General features: G+C 43.5%; 2 pseudogenes; both read left to right on the top strand.

The window, feature by feature from the left end:
• The first annotated feature begins 1,056 nt into the window (after positions 1–1,056).
• On the top strand, positions 1,057–14,286 carry LOC122097357 (annotated as a pseudogene).
• LOC122097325 lies at positions 3,911–6,537 on the top strand (annotated as a pseudogene).
• Positions 14,287–19,270: the final 4,984 nt, after the last annotated feature.

Below are 19,270 nucleotides of genomic sequence, written 5' to 3'. Positions count from 1 at the left end.
CACTGGCTTTGAACCTCAATCCTCAGATCTCTGCTCCTGAGTTGCTAGGATGACAGGTGTGAGCACTGTTGTACTGTTGTTGTTTTTGCATGAGAAATTCCCTTTGTGGTTTCTTATGGTATTCCCTTGTAGGGGAAAGAAAAGTCACCAATCAATTATTGCACAATATAGAAAAGAGAACCCCAAAACAACAATTTAAGTTAGTTTCAGACCTTGTGTGTGAACATTTGTCAAACTGGAAGACACGTGTAATGTCAGTGTTGACACTGGGTCCAAGTGTTTTGGAACTGTGTGCTTTTCTTTGAGGTCCCTGGAGGCTGATCCATGCTCTCTCTGTCCCTGGCATGTTTGTGCTCAGCAGCAGCCTGACTGATCTTCTTGCCAAATAGCTCAGATGAATTTTCTATATTTATCAAAGCTTTGGCAATGCTCTGCCTGATGCAGCAACAATTTTGCAGGGCTGAGAGAGACAAAAGGGACCCAACTTTCTGGGTCCCTTTAGGTGTTGGGCCAGGAGCTAAGCAAGTAACTGGGAAATCCCTGTGACAAGTACCTGTTTTCATACTTATTTCCTCTTCTTTTATGTATGGTACAACTTTGAGGGTCAAGGAAATTGGACTTTGTGTATGCATGCATGTGTGTGTGTGTGTGTGTGTGTGTGTGTGTGTGTGTGTGTGTGTGTGCGCGCGCGCATGCGTGCGTGTGTTTGCCAGGACAGGGGCTTGAATTCAGGGCCTGAGCACTGTCCCTGAGCTTTCTCGCTCAAGGTTGGTGCTCTACCACTTGAGCCACAGCTCCACTTCTGCCTGGCTCCAAGAGTTTCTTGAAGAGATTATTCTTTTCCCTGTGGCTTCTTGTCAAAATTAAGAATTGGGATCTGGGCACTGGTGGCTCACACCTGTCATCCTAGCTACTCAGGAAACTAAGATCTGAGGATCATGGTTTGAAGCGAGCCTGGGCAGAAAAGTCCCCATGAGACTCTTATCTCCAATTAATCAGCAAAAACCCCCAGTGTGCTGGAGGACTTAAGTGGTAGAACAGCAACTGTGAATAGAAATGTCTAGCAAGAGCAGTACCCCAATCTGAGCGTGCACACACACACACACACACACACACACACACACACACACACTCTACAATAGAATGGCTGCCCTATTTGACAGACAGGAAACTGAGACCCAAAAGGATAGACACTTCCCAGTGAGGAAAAGCTAAACTTGAGAACCTACTTTGTCTTGAGTCCTAAACTCAACAAAGATACTCAACTATCTTCCACTCTACATGGAATTTTGAACCAGGGGATGAGAAGAACTGGGGAATTCAACACAGGAAGAAAAACCAGGCACTAGTGGCTCATGCCTGTAACCCTAACTACTCAGGAGGCTGAGATCTGAGGATGGCATTCAAAGCCAGCCTCAGAAGGAGAGTCCCCATGAGACTCTTATCTCCAATGAACCTCCAGAAAACCAGAAGTGGCACTGGGGCTCAAAGTGGTAGAGCACTAGCCTTGAGCAAAAGCTCTCAGAGACAGTGCCTAGGCTCCGAGTTCAAGCCCCACGACTGACCAAAAAAAAAAAGAATCAAAAAGCAGTAAAAGGTAATAGGAAGAAAGGAGAAGACCCCTCCCCAGAGATTTTCCCAAAGGTGAATTCAATCTATTTGTACTCAGGGGGAGATTATAAGTTACATAAATCCCCTGCCAAGGAACGTGTCCCTCTGATGGCTTTAGACCCAGCACACCTGAGTTTCAGGATATTTAGATTTCAGTTTAAGCTCCCAGAAACTATTTAGGAAGGATCTGAAGCACGACACTCAGTGTGTCATGATGGAACTTGAGGGGCCTTGACCATGTTTCTGGCATTCAGTGTGTCTTGTCTGTTCATCCTCAAAGCCTGGAAACAAATCAACAAGAGAAGAAAGTTGCCCCCCAGGTCCCATCCCAATTCCTCTCCTGGGGAACGTGCTGCAGGCAACGATGCCTTTTTCACTCTTTCATGAAGGTGAGTCTGTGGGCCTCCCCACAGGAGAGGAAGCCATGAACCCCACGGCCAGGTGCCCAGGGCAAAAGCACACATAGGGAACACACTTTGTTGGCCATCTTAGAATGTGGAAAACAATCCCAGAATCAGAAACTTCATGAGAACTTACGTTCCTTGTGCATCGGTGCACATCTCTGCGTAATGTCAGGAGTATGGAAGACAAGGGCTCTTGTGGTCAGATTATTTTACAAGTTGGAGGGTCAGTATCTCATGATTCTAGAAAGTTAGCATGGGTGCCAGTGATTCATGCCTGTAATCCTAAGTACTCAGGAACCTGAGATTTGAGGATCTTGGTTCAAAGCCAGTCAGAGCAAGAAAGTCTGTGAGACTCCAATTCACTAGCAAAAACAAAAAAGCCAGAGGTGGCTCAAAGTGGTAGAGTGCTAGCTAAGAGGCAGTGTCCAGGCCTTGGGTTCAAGTCCCAGTATTCTCTCTCTCTCTGTGTCTCTCTCTCTCTCTCTGTCTCTCTCTCTCTCTCACACGCACATACACAGACACAGACATACACACATAAAGCATGCACACACACACAACAAACACATGGTTAGAAAGTTAACATTTTATAGAGGGAAGCATGGATCTGAATTTCTCTAATACACATCCATCACTTTACATGTAAGGAAACCAGAACATTCATCGTGTGTATAGGTATGTGTGTATGTGTGTTTATATATGTGTGTATGTATGTGTGTGTATGAGAGAGAGAGAGAGGAAGGGAGGGAGGGAGGGAGGGAGGGAGGGAGAGAGAGATTCTTGGGGCTTTAACTTAGGGCCTGGGTGGATGATGTTTCTGAGCTTTTGTGCTCAAGGTTGGTGCTCTACCACTTGAATCACAGATATATTTCTGGCTTTTTGGTGATTCACTGGAGATCAGAGTCTCATAGACTTTCCTGCCCAGGCTGGCTTTGAACCATGATCCTCAGATCTCGGCTTCCTGAGTAGCTAGGATGACAGGCTTGAGACACCAGCTCCCAAGGACTTTCATGTTTGGTTATCTGGTGTGGGTCCCCACCCCAGGGTCACAAAAGTAAAGACTGTCCATTAGTCCTTTCAAATCTAAGATGTACCTTTATCTGTTATTGCATTCCTCTGAAATCCCTCAGCCCTCCATCAACTCCTTGACTTTTCCTTATGACCTACTTCAGCCCTCACCTCCTCCATGCCTTCCTTCCCTCCCAGCTCTAGAAGAAATATGGCGACATGTTTACTGTGTACTTGGGTCTCCGGCCGTTGGTTATTTTATATGAGCATGATGCAGTGAAGGAGGCGCTGGTAGATCAAGCAGATGACTTCAGTGGCCATGGAGAAATAGCAACCATAGAGCAGAACTTCCAAGGCTATGGTAAGTCACAACCATGACCAAACACCACCAAAGAAAAGTGGTTACAATGCTGAAGCTATACCTCAAACACATGGGCACATAGTAAATGATGCAGGACTCCATGCATGCACTCACAGTGAGACCAAGGAGGAACACAAAGGTGAAATGTCTGCATGCTTCTGATCAGATAAAATAATACTGATCGAGCCAGATGCTGGATGCTCATGCCTGCAATCCTAGCTACTCAAGAGGCTGATCTGAGAATCACAGTGTGAAGCCAGCCAGTGCAGAAAAGGCCCACTAAGACTCTATTTATGTATTTATGCATTTGTTTATTTATTTATTTATGTTGCCTGTGGGGCTTGAACTCAGGACTTGGGCAGTGTCTCTGAGCCTCTTTGTGCTCCTGGCTAATGTTCTACCCCTTGAGCCAAAGCTTCACTTCTGAGTTTTTGAGTGGTTAATTAGAGAAAAGAGTCTGATGGGGATTTTTCTGCTCAGGCTGGATTGGGACCATGATCCTCAGATCTCAGCCTCTTGAGTAGCTACGATGGCAGGTGTGAGCCATCGACACCCAGCAGGGCCTCCCTTTTATCACTGTCCACGGTCCCCACATGCTGCCTGGCCCACCACCCTCATGTACACCCACGGTGTCTAGAGACTTGCACCTCGTGGGTCCTGAAGAAGAGGGAGGTCTCCAGAGCTTCTCAAGGTTCTTCTAGTGGCCATGTACTTTTTCTGAGTAGGAGAGGTTGGGTGTCTTGGTTAGAGACTTAGTGGGACCTTTGTCAATCACTTGAAGACCTGCCCTCATTCTGTGCTCTCCAAAGTGGGCAGACTCCACAATCACAAAAAAATAGAATAGGAAGGAAGGAAGGAAGGAGGAAGGAAGGAAGGAAGGAAGAAGAGAGGGAGGGAGGGAAGGAAGGAGTGAGGGAGGAGGAAGGGAAGGAAGGAGGGAACGAAGGAGAGAGAGAAGGAAGGAGAGAAAAGGAAGGAGAGAGTAGAAGGACAGAAGGCAGGCAGAAAGGAAGGAAGGAAGGAAGGAAAAAAGGAGAAAGAAAATGATCATAGTGCATTTGGTATGTTTCATGTTCTTTTAGAAGAGCAGGAATGCAGGATTCCTTGTTTTGAGTCCTTTAAGAAAACTATCAAAATTAGGCTAATTTGCTGATATGAAAATCGGTGGTTGGGCTGGGAAGGTGGCTCAGTGATTGAGTGCTTGCCTCCTATGCATGAAACCCTAGGTTCGATTCTTCAGCACCACATAAACTGAAAAAGCCAGAAGTGGTGCTGTGGCTCCAGTTGTAGAGTGCTAGCCTTGAGCAAAAGAAGCTCAGGGACAATTGCCCAGGCCCTGAGCTCAAGGCCCAGGATTGGCACAAAGAAAAAAACTACAGGTGATGAGAGAGAGCAGGTAATGCCACACAGCAAGTGGCATTCCACTTTTGGATTTACTGTTAATCTTGGGGCGGGGGAGGGTGAGCCCTGGCTGGGGATTAAACGCAGGACAATGTCCCTGAGCTTCTTTTACCCCCTCAGTAGCAAGGATCCCAGGCATGACCTCAGCTTGTGGCCTTGCCAACATTAGTTTTGTCTTCCTCTGCATACACGTGTATAAACACAACAGGTTCCACAAGGTTCTTTTCTAGTGTGCCTCTGGCATCCACCAGTCTGTATTCTTCTATCACAATCAAGTTCACCTTGTTCCTTCTCTCATCTACCTGTTTGTCCCTGTATTTCCCCCTCCTATCTATTGCTCCATAAATCTGTCAAAAATGCATTTATTAGCAAGTCTTCTAATAAAGAAGAATCTTTCCAGCACCGTATGGCTGGCGACATTAGCTAGTGCTCTCTCTACTCTCTCTAACGGGCAAGTAGTGGCGTATAAGAGACGGAACTGTATCTGCCTCTATTTCCAACGGACTCAGGTTCAACTTTCACACACACACACACACACACACACACACACACACACACACACACACACACGCTGGGAAAATTGTATTAATCCTTTATTTAAAAATTAATATAAAATTATAGCAAAAAAAATAAAGGAACCTGGACTTTGCTAACAGCTGGGGTCATCCGCAGCGGCGGCGGGAGAAGAGATTTAATTGAGTTGATTTGCTGTGGTCTTTGGTTGTTTTCTAGTTTCACAGTGATGGTAGCTGAGCATTGTTTTTCAAAGGGACCGAGAAGCTGCTGGAGGTTTGGTTCTTCTGGCATCAGCCCGATGCAAACCAAGGATCTGGGGATCTTTGCACTACCCCAAGATCTGAATAGGATGTACTTTTGAAGGATGTACAATGTTCAATCATAAGTGTGACAAAAACTGACAAGCAGGAAGCGTACGGATTCAGTGAAAGTACTATGTTGGTCTCCAAGAGATGGGTCAGTTTGAAGACATGGGGTACCACCCTCTTGCTGAAAGCACTGGTTCCACTATTGAAGCTTGCTAGAGATTACAGTGGGTTCGACTCAATTCAAAGCTTCTTTTATTCTCCTAAGAATTTCATAAAGCTGTCCCAGGAAGGATACCCACACTGGAATTTCAGGGGAAAAAATAGAGTTTCTTAATGCAATTTTCCCAAATGGAGCAGCATATTGTATGGGACGGGTGAATTCTGACTGTTGGTACTTGTATGCTTTGGATTTCCCAGAGAATCAAGTAATCAGTCAGTCAGATCAAAACCCTGTCAATTTTGGTGAGTGAGCTTGACCCAGCGGTTATGGACCAGTTCTATATGAAAGATGGTGTTACTGCAAAGGATGTCACTCGTGAGAGTGGAATTCATGACCTGATACCAGGTTCTGTCATTGATGCCACACTGTTCAAGCCTTGTGGGCATTCAATGAATGCAATGAAATCAGATGGAACTTATTGGACTATTCCCATTGCTCCAGAACCAGAATTTTCTTAGGTTGGCTTTGACACAAACTTTAAGGCAGACTTCCTATGACAACCTGATCACGAATGTTGTAGAAGTCTTCAAGCCAGGAAAATTTGTGACCACCTTGTTTGTTAATCAGAGTTCTAATTGTCGCACAGTGCTTTCTTGGCCTCAGAAGATTGAAGACTTCAAACATATTGATTGCCAAAGTGCTACATTCAATGATTAAAATTTCATTTTATTTACCAGTTTTACTAAGGAGCAGCAACAACAGCAGTGTTGATTAAGAAAAATGAAGAAAAAATACAAGAAAAAAACAAGAGGACACATAGATGGTGGTGAATGCTTTCTAGATGTTGATAGCGGGGGCCTTGTGTTCCATAACCACCACCTTGCAGTTGGAGAAAGCCCTAGATGTAATGATAGTGTAATCATTTTGAAGTGTATGCATCATTGTATCAATGAGTTAGATATCTTGCATGAATACTCTCTCCTGTGTTTAGGTATTCTATGCCACTCTTGCTGTGAAATTGAAGTGCATGTAGAACATAACTGTTAGTATAAGAAACGTTACAACACTTATGAAAACAATTCAATTTGGTTTATGCACAGTATAAAAGTTCTGCAAGTATCATCCAAAATTCCCAGACAACGTTTTCATTGTCCTTAGGTGATGGCCTCAGCCTAACCATCTGGGACTGTTCTATTAAATTGCTGCCAGAATTTTACATTCAGTAACCTCCACTTTCTAGAATATGTTCTCTACTAAAATTACTGAAACCAGTTTCTACTTCATACAGATGGTTTTTTTTGCAACAGCAGTTACATTTTTTCTTCCACAAGTTGGATCCTTGTAGAATGATTCTAGTTCACTCTTCTTGTATTACTACTTTAATCATTGTTCTTGCCTTTGTACTCTTGTAACTGGTGTCTTCCCTCACCAGGAGGTCTTTTCCCTCTGCCTCTCAAATAAACAATACACTGTTACACTGTGGGTTTATATACGAATCTCATTCCCCAGATGAGAAAGCTTGGAGATGATCCCTGAGTTTAATTTTCTTTCAATGGCGTCAGAATTTTGCCTCCTTTATTGGCAAAGCAAAGTTGAATATAACCAAAATCTTTTGAATCATTTCCAGAAAGAACCCATACAGAATTATAGCTGTTCAGAGTATTCGGTAAGTAATCTAACTATGTTCTACTCCTGAGTAAATTGGATTAGCTTCTAATGGAATATACTAACTTGTCCTAAGTAGAGGTATAAAAAAATAACTTATCACTGAGTATGTAAGCAAGGACATAGCATAAAGATGATCTGTTCAGTTTGGATCATTTACCTTATACTTTGAGCAGCTACTGCCACTAATTTTCATTAATAATCACTGCTATAAACTTGAATGAATATTCTCTCCTGTGTTTAGAGCAGAATCAGTGGCTTTTTTCATCTTGTGGCTTAAAGTTCTGTAATACAAGGGAGATGTGGATTCTTCCTGTTCCTGTATGGTCTTTTCACCATGGCAGTCACAGGATGAATAATGTCCAGAATGAGAAGTCAAGTTAGTCAGACAACTGTGTGGCAGGATTTTTTATTATCTTTAAGTAGTTGTACAAAAAAGTTCCCATTCTACAAAACAGTCTATGAGTACAAAGTGTCTGACAACATTGTCACCCATCTCTCTCAACCCATCCCTTCTCTCATTTTTTTTCTTCAATGGAGATGAGATGATTACATAAATTTCACATATCTCACAGTATTGTGGAATAGTGACACTTAGTTAGAGTCACAAACACATTTTAGCTTTCACAAGGCAAATTGTCATTATCATGGTCTATACAGTTGGTGAATTCTATGAGCTTTGACAATACAAGTTATTTTTTTCCACATCAGGTGATGTTTACATTTCTTTCCTTTTGCTTAGTGTGGGCTGTTCCCGCTTATTCTTTTCCTCCTCCTGTCTTCCCTCTGTTACGTGCATATATCCACCACATATATGATCCAGAACATGGAGTCATTTAGCAATGATATGACAAAATAGGTGGCTGTCCTTTGTTTCTTGAGTCCTGTTACTTTTCCATATCTTCTTGTATTTTGGCTTTAGCATCCACATATCAGGGAGACCATGTGCTGTTTGTCTCTTAGTTCTTGGCTTACTTTGCTCAATAATCCATTTACCTGCAAATGCCATTAGTTTGTCCTTTCTAATGGATGCATAATAATCCATTGTATATAGGTACCACAATTTTTTGGATCCACTCATCAGTAGTGGGGCATCTGGGCTGTTTGCAAATCTTGGCTATTGTGAGCAGTGCTGCAATAAACATGGAGGTGCATGTGTCTTTGTATACTGGTTCCTGTTGTTCAGGGTAGATGCCGAGGGGTGGTATGGCTGAGTCATAGGGGAAGTCCATATTTAGCTTTCTGAGGTATCTCCAGACTGTTTTTCAAAGTGGTTGTATTAGTGTACATTCCCACCAACAATGCAGTAGTGTTCCTCTTTCTCTGCATCCCCTCCAGCATTTGTCGTTGGCTGACTTTAGGATGTGGGCCATTCTGACTGGGGTGAGGTGGTATCTCAGTGTTGTTTTTATTTGCATTTCCTTTACAGCCAGGGATGATGAACATTTCCTCATGTGTTTCTTTGCCATTTTTATCTCTTCTTCTGAGAAGTCTCTCTTTAGTTGCCTTTCTCATTTCATGATTGGTTTGTTAGATTTGTGAGGGGTTAGTTCCTTGCGTTCCCTGTATACAATGGGTATTAGACACTTGTCTGATATACTGCTGGTAAATATTTTTTCCCAGTTAGTTGGCTGTCTTTCTAGTTTGGTTGCTATTTCTTTGTCTGTGCAGAAACATTTTATTTTAAGGTAGTCTCATTTGTCGAGTCTCTCTCCAGATTTGTTGTGACCCTGGGACTTTGTTCAGGAAGTTCCTGCCTGTGCCTATAAGTTCAAGTGTCTCTCCTACTCTGTCCTGCAGTAGTTTCAGAGTGTCAGGTTTGATGTTAAGGTCTTTAATCCATTTTGAGTTGATGTTAGTGCATGGTGATAGGCAAGGGTCCACTTTCATTTTTCTGCATGTGGCCACCCAGTTTTCCCAGCACCAATAGTTGAAGAGGTTATGATTCTTCCACTGTATGACTTTGGCTCCTTTGTCAAATATCAACCGACTATATATGTGGCCTTATTTCTGGGTCCTCTAGTCAGTTCCATTGGTCTTCAGGTCTCTTTTTGTACCAATACCAAGCTGTCTTTGTTATTATGGCTCTATAGTAGAGCTTGAAATCCAGTATCTTGATCCCTGTGTTGTTTCTTTTGCTTAGAATTGCTTTGACTATTCTAGGTCTTTTGTTGTTCCATATGGAATTTTGGACTGTTTTCTCTATTTCAGTAAAGTGCATCATTGGGATTTTAATGGGAATTGCTTTAAATGTGTATATCAATTTTGGCAGTATAGCCATTTTCATGTTTAATTCTGCCTATCCAAGAACACGGGAGATCTTTCCATTTCCTGGTATCTGCTATGATTCCGTTTTTTAGGTTTTATATTTTTCCTGAAATACATCCTTTACATCTTCGGTTAGGTTTATTCCTAGATATTTTTTGAGGTTATTATGAATGGGGTTGTTTCCTTGATTTCCCTTTCTGCTTGCACATTGTTGGTGTACAAAAAGGTGACTGATTTTTGTGGGTTAATTTTGTATCTTGCTACTTTGCCGAAGTGGTTTATAAGCTCTAAAAGTTTAGGGATGGAGCCTTTTGGATTGTTAAAGTATAAAATCATGTCATCTGCAAAGAGAAATACTTTAACTTCTTCCTCCCCTATGTGGAACCCTTTAATGTCTTTTTCCTGCCTTATTGCTCTGGCTAAGAATTCCAGAACTATATTGAATAGGAGTGGGGAGAGTGGGCATCCTTGCCTTGTTCCTGTTTTTAGGGGAATTGGTTGTAGTTTTTCCCCATTAAGTGTGATATTGGCTGTTGGTCTTTTATTGTTTTAAGCAATGTTCCTTCTATTCCAATTTTTTCCAGAGCTTTTATTTTATTTTATTTTTTTTGGGGTCCGGTCATGGGGCCTGAACTTTGGGCCTGGGCGCTGTCCCTCAGCTCTTCAGCTCAAGGCTAGCACTCTACCACTTGAGCCACAGCGCCACTTCCGGCTTTTTTCTTTTTGCTTATGTGGTGCTGAGGAATCGAACCCAGGGCCTCATGCATGCAAGGCAAGCGCTCTACCACTGAGCCACCTTCCTAGCCCCCTTTCCAGAGCTTTTAACATGAATGAATGTTGTATTTTATCAAAAGCCTTTGCTGCATCAATGGGGATAATCATGTGGTTCTTGACCTTGGATCTGTTGATGTAATGGATTACACTATTGACTTATGTATGTTAAACCATCCCCGCATCTCTGGGATGAAGCCTACATGGTCATAATGTATGATTTTTTTTGATATGTTTCTGGATTCTGTCGGCTAGAATTTTATTAAGGAATTTTGCATTGTGTTCATCAAAGAGATTGGTTCTCTTTTTTTGTTAGGTCTTTGCTTGGTTTGGGGATGATTGTGATATTGGCTTCATAGAATGAGTTTGGGATTACTCCCTCTGCTTCTATTTCTCTGAAGAGCTTGAGGAGTATGGGTATTAGTTCTTCCTTAAAGGTCTTACAGAACAATGCTTCTTATTGTTTCCTCTATCTCATTGAAGGTTATTGATGTATTTAATTGAGTTATTTCTTCGTGGTTCAGTTTGGGCAATTTGTATTTCTCTAGGAATTCATCCATTTCTGCTAGGTTTTCCTTCCATTCTGAGTAGAGAGTCTGGCAATATTTCTTTATAATTATTTGGATGTCTTGGATGCTTGTTGTAATTTTTCCTGTGGCATCTTTGATCTTATTAATTTGGGTCTCCTCTTTTCTTTTTTTAGTTTATCTTGCCAGTGGCCCTTCAATTTTATTGATTTTTGTCAAAAAACAGCTTTTGGTTTTATTAATTTTATTTACAGTTTTCTTAGTCTCTTTTTCATTAATTTCAGTGCTTGTTTTGGTTATCTTGCTCCATCTAGCAACTTTAGGTTCAACTTTTTCTTGTGTCTCTAGCAGTTTTAGTTGCATCATGAGATTGTTTATTTGGTCTGTCCCTGTTTTCTTGATGTGCACACTGAGAGCAATAAACTTGCCCCTCAGGAATGCTTTCGCTGTGTCCCATAGGTTTCTTTGTGCTGTGTCTTCATTTTCATTGAATTGTAGGAACTTTTTCATTGCTTCTGTGACACATGTGTTGCTCAGCAATGTGCTGTTTAATTTCCATTTGTTTTTTCTACTGTATGCCTTGTTATTGAGAACTCATTTGGTTCCAGTATGGTCAGATAAAATACAAGGGATTATGTCTATCTTCTTAGACTTGCTCTGTTGGTAGAATTTTGTTCTTGAACAGTCTCCCAGTAAATTGGGATGACATTTTTGGCTTGAGGTCTGGTTTTTCTTTTCCTAACATAATTAAGAGTTCTAATGTTGAAAACTTGCACAAGTTTACGTGGAGCAAAGCCTAGAAAATGAGAACTGTAGATTGAATAGAAATCTATCTTTGCATGGTAGAGGAGGGAAAATTTTGGTGCCATAATTTCTCTCTTCATTGGTGTTGGACTTTAATCAGTTGCAATGTATTTCTGTACCACAATGGAAGTTTCAATAAAAGTTTGCTTAATTTAAAAAATAAGAATATTTCCAACCAACTATGTATATACCTCTCAATTATTTTTCACTCACCTACCAGTCTATCATTCCATCCATCCATTTATGAGCTTCCTCATCATTCACAACTATATTACTCTTTTATCCATCCATCCATCCATCCATCCATTTATCCATCCATTTCTCCATTATGTACCACTGCAACCATACATGTATCTATCCATCATCCATCCCTCCATCCATCCACCTATCTAACCATCTAACCATCCAATGCACCCACCCAACATTCCAGTCATAAATACTTCCATTCATCAAACTGCCAAAATAAGTTCATTACATTTCCAAACAACTCACTAATCTGGTTATTTCCACATAAGAGGTAATCTTAGTGGTCCTCCCACCCCCCAATTAAGTGAAAAGTTGGGGGAGGTTTCCTCCAGAGCAGAGTTGAGACCTTTGCTAATTTGTCTCCATCCTGACTACCACAGTGTTGACCACAGAGCAGGATGGGGCAGAGGGAAGCTGACCCTGACACCTCTGCAGGTTTGGTTATGGCCAATGGAGAACGATGGAAAGTCCTTCGCCATTTTTCTCTGACTGTCCTTCGAAACTTTGGGATGGGGAAGCAGAGCATTGAGGAGCAGATTCAGGAGGAAGCTGGGTACTTACTAGAGGAATTCCCAAGACAAAAGGTATGGGGGTGGAGAGGCTCCCACAATGGGGAGGGCTGCTAGGTGATGGGATGTCAATGGAAGGAGAGTTCAACCATAAAAAGATGGGCCTTGGTGGCAGAAATCTTTGAAATGAGAGAAGATAGAAACTCTCCAGGATTTACTGAGGTTTCCACCAGGTTCCATGTTAAAAAGTTAACATGTGCTAAGCACCCGTAGCTCATTCCTGCAACTCTAGCTACTAGTAGGCTCAATTCTTGAAGAACATGGATCAAAGCCAGGAAAGTCTGTGAGACTCTTTATCTCTCATTAACCATTAAAACCACAAGTGGAGCTGCGGTTCACCCTGAGTTCAAGCCTCAGTACCCACCCCAAAAATATCAATATCAAAGACCCTTAGACACTACTTATCCAGACCCTTTCATCAATGGACTCCCAAAATCTGTATGTAGAGTTCTGGTGATGAGGGTGTGTCATTGTGTAGCCTGGGCTGGTCTTATACTCCCAATTATCCTCAGCCTCCCCAGTTCTGGGTCTATACTTATGTACCACTATACCCGGCCCCAGTGTGCTTACTGCATCATCAGGCACTGAGTGAAGCCTTTTCTCATGAAATGATTATTGCTCATGATCACCTCCAACATAGATGATTTCCACTCTCTCTGCCTCATGTCCTCCCCCCAGGCATCCCAATTGATCACCTTCTTCCTGAGCCACACATTGTCCAACGTCATCAGTTCTGTAGTGTTTGGAAAGCACTTTAACTATGAAGGCAAGCAGTTCTCGAGCCTTCTGGAGATGATTGACAAGACTTTTATTGAGATGAGCATGCCCTGGGCCCAGGTGATCACAGAGGCTCACTTTCCCTGCCACCCAGGTCCCCAACCCCGACAGACACTGGTGGCTCATGCCTGTCATCCTAGCTACTCAGGAGGCTGAGAGCTGAGGATCATGGTTCAAAGCCAACATGGGCAGAAAAGTCCATGAGACACAACAAACCACCAGAAAGCTGGAAGTTATACTGTGGCTCAAAGTGGTAGAGCACTCGCCTTGAGCTGAAGAGCAGAGGAACAGCGCTCAGGCCCAGAGTTCAAGCCCCACAACCAACAAGGAAGGAAGGAAGGAAGGAACGAACGAACGAAGTAAAGAAAGAAGGAAAAGAAACGTAACATTTAACATGGGCACTGGTGGCTCACACCTGGTGCCCTAGCTACTCAGGAGCCTGAGATCTGAGGATCACAGTACAAAGTTAGCCCAGGCAAAAAAAGTCCATGAAACTCTTATTTCCAATGATCCACCAAAAAGCCAGAAGCAGTAGAGTGCTAGTACTTTATCACTCTTCTTCAAGCGGTAGAATGTTAGCCTTGAGGGGAAAAAGAAAAAGCTCTGGGACAATGCCCAGGTCCTGAGTTTAAGCCTGGAGACTGGCACCAGAAGAAAAGAAAAAAAATCCCCAGACCCTATTCTACCCTCCCACCTCTTCTGTGCCTGCAGGAAAGTGGATGTGTGTTGGGGAGGCCCTGGCCTGCATGGAACTCTTCCTCTACTTCACCTCCATCCTTCAGAACTTCTCCTTATGCTCACTGGTGCCACCTGAGGACATTGATATCACCCCCAGAATTTCAGGCCTTGGCAACATCCCCCCAATATATAATTTCTGCCTGGTGTCCCGCTGATCACCCCCTGCTGGGCCAATAAAGAAGCTTCCCATTGCCCTGGGTCCGTCTAACCACCTCCTTCTCCTCCTCCTCCTCTTCCTCTCTCTCAAATTCTCACTATCATGCTAAGAATGGGCACTCTCCCTTTTTTCCCCTGGGGCCTCCTGTCAGGAAAGTTCATCTGTAAACACCCTCCTGACGTTCTAGTCAGGAGGAACAAAAAAATGTTTTAAAACTCTATGCCCTGTCCAAGATTTTGGAAAAAAGCTTTCTGGTTAATAAAACTCTTCTTGCTGTGAAGTCTGTCTACACCAAACTCTAGTATTTTTGGTCCATTGTTGTGTTGTCTCTTTATTTTCCTTTTGTTTTCTGTCACTGATGTTACCAAAAGGTAGTCCCTAATCCATTTCTCCTGCATTTCCATCTTCCTTCTCCCTCCTCCCTCAATAAAGTCAACACCAAACTCAAGACAGTTAAATGTAAGCAAGTTTATTGTGCACTGCGAGAACACTCAGATTAACTATGGTAACAATTTGAGAGAAAGGAAAATGAACAGGACAAGGAAGGGAGGAAATAAAAGTAAGATGTACTGACAAGCGTTTCTGTATGGTATTTATTCATGCAGAGAGCTCTAGACTTACAAGAAAACCCCAAAGAGAACTTTAAATACTCCCAATAAGGTCCAGGATCTTCAAGAGAACCTAGTTTAAAATTTCACTAACAGCTAGATGCTGGTGACTCACTCCTGTAATGCCAGCTACTCAAGAGGTTGAGATCTGAGAATCATGGTTTAAAGCCAATCCAAGTAGGAAAGTCCATGAGACGCTTATCTCCAATGAACTGCCAAAAAGCTTGAAGTGCAGCTGTGCCAGTGATAGAGTGCCAGCCTTCAGCACCAAAGCTCAGGGACAGCATCTAGGCCTGAAGTTCAAAGCCTAGGACCTCTGGGACAGTGTGCAGGCCCTCAGTTCAAGCCTCATAGATAGATAGATAGATAGATAGATAGATAGATAGATAGATAGATAGATAGATAGATAGATAGATAGATAGATAGATAGATAGGATAGATAGATAGATAGATGGATAGATGGATAGATAGATAGATAGATAGATAGATAGATAGATAGATAGATAGATAGATAGATAGATAGATAGATAGATAGATAGATAGATAGATAGATAGATAGATAGATAGATAGATAGATAGAATAAAACAGAGAACGAACAGTGGAAACCCCTCAGCAATTTGAGTAAAGCTGCCTGGGGTCAAAGGCTTGGAGCTGCATGGTCTTGTTGCACTCAGTCATGCACTCAGGCATTGAATGAAAGCTGGTTTTTCTGCTTAGAACTCAATCTCTAGACTCACCTTTCTCCTTCCACCAAAAATCCCTACCCAGCTTTACCCTGCAGCCTGGATCCACAAGCTAGACTCCATTGTATGAGCACGCTCTGTCCTCCTTCACTCCCTCTCTCTCTGTTCACCAAGCCTCACCCACAAGTACCTACATGTCCCCCAATGAACATTGATTCATATGAATATCCCTTGTTCAAAGGAGCTTCAACATATGCTCTTTTTTTGGTCTATGTGCTGGTACTGGGGCTTGAACTCAGGGTCTGGGTGCTGTCCCTGAGCTTTTTCATCAAATCTAATGCTGTACCAATAGAGCCACAGCTCCATTTCCAGCTTTTTGGTAGTTGATTGGAGATAAGAGTCACAGGGACTTCCTTCCCTAGGCTGGCTTTTTTTTTTGGGGGGGGGGGTCCGGTTGTGGGGCCTGAACTCTGGGCCTGGGCGCTGTCCCTCAGCTCTTCAGCTCAAAGCTAGCGCTCTACCATTTGAGCCACAGCGCCATTTTTGGCTTTTTTCTTTTAGCTTATGTGGTGCTGAGGAATGGAACCCAGGGCTTTATGCATGCAAGGCAAGTGCTCTACCACTGAGCCACCTTCCCAGCCCCTTAGGCTGGCTTTAAACCTCAGTCCTCAGACCTCAGCTTCCTGAGTAGTGAGGATGATAGGTGTGAGCCACTGGCATCTGGCTTGTATCAAATGCTTTTTATTAAGGATGTATCAACTCATATACACCTCATCAAAACAGCCAAAGAGATAGCTTGTCACCTTTGCTCTGTTACAGAGTTCAGAGAGGGGAAGTCATCTCTTCAAGGGCACATAACAATGAAGAAAGAAGATTCTAGCCAGGCACTGGTGCTCTTGCCTATAATCCTTGCTAGAGCCTGGGATCTGGGGAATCACAGTTGAAGTTAGTTAGGGCAGGAAAGCCCATGAGACTCTTTTAACCAATGAACCACAAAAAAGGCTAAAAGTGGATATGTGGCTCAAGTAGTAAAGTGCTAGTCTTGTGCACAGGGACAGCACCAAGGCCCAAGTTCAAATCCCACAACCAACCAACACACACACACACATACACACACACACACACACACACACACACACACACACACACACACATTCTAAAATCTATGCTTCTTCCTCTTTCCTCAGGAAAACTGAGGGTCTGGCCAAGGGATGGGGAGAGATGTTTTCTTGAGTTCACCCTCACTCACTCATTTTGTCCTGAGTCACTGTAACTGGCAAGTGTCTCTCCCACGTGACTCTAGACACTGATCCCTCGTTCCACGTTCCAGAAAACACAAATAAGAGCAAACACACGTGACCTCTTTGTCCTTAAGTATTTCTCTTATTCACCTATACCAAGCCCATTCCGGGAGGGCTCACTGTAGCCCAGCTCAACTCTCAGGTCACTTCCTGATGCATCGTTCGTGAAGCACTAAATTCTCTAAATGACTGTTATTCAAGAAGAAGGAGTGGGGAGGAGGAGGAGGTAACCCAGAAAGGAGAAGAAAGGCCCAGGCCAGGGCCAGCCCAGGTATAGGCTGGTCAACCTGATCCAGTGTAGTAATTTCTGCCAAGCCTTTTCTAATCCCTTTTCCCCACCTCTTCCCTCTCCAAAAATCAACAAACAACTTGTCCATCTCTCAGCTTTGTTCTCTGCCCTTTATTCACTCCATACACGGCTCAGAGTCCAGCACCTAAAATGAGAGGAAGCAAACCGCAAGCACCAGCCTAGGCCCGGGGATGCCAGCCTCACCCAGCTCCCCCCCATCCGATGTCCTGAAGCGGGTGGCCAGCTTCTGCTGTGTCAACAACAATCAATGCCTGTACAGTGCCTACCCGGGGCCTCTGCCAGGGTCTGTGACACAACCCACATGGGCCCAAACTCACAAGTTATATGGCGTCATCTTTATGCCTTCCCCAAGAAACTTTGGTGACTCCCTCCTGAATCTACTCTTTCGCCACACAGGGCACCAAGCTCAAGGCCAGCCTGATATCTCTCCATCTCTGAGTTTAGTTCACGCTGACTGGACAACTGTTTCAATCTTAGGACCCACCTTAGACAGGGAGGGCTGGGCCAGGCAATGGAGGGTGGAAGGAAGAGTTCCAATCCTGCTTTCTCACACTGTACCTGGGTCAGTTTAATGAGTGAGATGATGAGGCAGTGTCTTCATCACCACTACAATCAAAAGATCATGCAGCAAGGCACCGGTGTGCATACCTGTCATCCTGGCAACTCAAGAGGCTATAACATCTGAGGATCTTGGTTCAAAACCAGCCTGAGAAGAAAAACCATGAGACTGTTATCTTCAATGAACCAGAAAAGAGCCAGAAGTGGAGGTGTGGTTCAAATGGTAGAGGGCTAGACTTGAGGGGAAAACAAAAAAAAAAATGAAAGGACGGTGCCAAGGCCCTGAGTTCAAACCCCAAGACTTACACAAGAGAAAGGAAAAAGGAAAAACAGTCTAGGAGGTAATAGCTCATGCCTGACATCCTAGCTGCTCAAGAGGCTGAGATCTGAGGATCTTTGTTCAAAGCATTCTAGGTAGGAAAGTCCATGAGACTCTTATCTCCAATGAACCACCAGAAAACCAGAAGTGGAGCAGTAGCTCAAAGTGATAGAATGCTAGCCTTGAGCAAAAGATCCCAGGGACAGCAACCAGGTACTGAGTTCAAGCCCCAGAACCAACAAGACTCTCCCATGTTTATATTCCAGGCATAATCTCTGGATTCTGGGCACAAGACACCTACATGTAAAATAGGCAACAGTCATAAATAACCACAATAATAGAAGGGATATAATAAATTGAGTGCATTTGCCTAGCAGGTAGGAAATCCAGTGGGAGTTCTTTGCAAATCGGGCCCTTTTGTGGATGGGATTTTCTGCCATACTGGTGGTTATTATTTCCTAAACTTGGTCTGTTCCTCTGTACATTGTGATCTTGGAATTCTGTCTTCAGGGCTGTGTGGTGTTCCACTGAAATGTGACTCTGGTGGCCGACCACAGGCAGTGGCAGATCCTGGCTCCATGGCCCCCAAAAGTGACCTTCAACCTGGGGTCTCAAGAGACAGCACAGGGCTTGAGTCACAGTAGGTCCACATCTAGGCTCAGGGGCTCACACTAGATTCCTGTTGAGATTTCTTCTCCTACACTCAACACTCTGGATTTTTCTTAGCCCACACCTTCCAATCCATCACCCTGCCGCTCCCAAATCTCACCTCAGCGCAACATTCTCAAACCCATAACCACCTATCTTCTACCAATCATTTGAGTGAAACCCACACCTCTCCTGAGAAAATCCACCCATGGCAGGGAATGCATCTTAGTGGTAGAGTGCTTGCTTAGCATGCAGGAAGCCTTGAGTTTGATTCCTCAGTACCACATAAACAGAAAAGCGGTAAGTGGTGCTGTGGCTCAAGTGGTAGAGTGCTAGCCTTGAGCAAAAGAAGCTCAGGGACAGTGCCCAGGCTCTGAGTTTAAGCCCCAGGTCTGGCAAAAAGAAAATCTGGAAGTAGACATCTGGTTCAAGTGATAGAGTATTAGCCTTGAGCAAGAGATGCTCAGGGACAGTGCCCCAGCCCTCAGTTCATACCCCAGTACTGGGGAAAAAAATCCATCCATACTTTCAGGGTCCCTTGGTCTAAAAGACCC

Source organism: Dipodomys spectabilis, unplaced genomic scaffold, assembly GCF_019054845.1.
Source record: "Dipodomys spectabilis isolate Male_0828 unplaced genomic scaffold, ASM1905484v1 ptg000422l, whole genome shotgun sequence".
Lineage (NCBI taxonomy): Eukaryota > Metazoa > Chordata > Mammalia > Rodentia > Heteromyidae > Dipodomys > Dipodomys spectabilis.
This window is presented reverse-complemented; position numbering and strand designations above follow the sequence as displayed.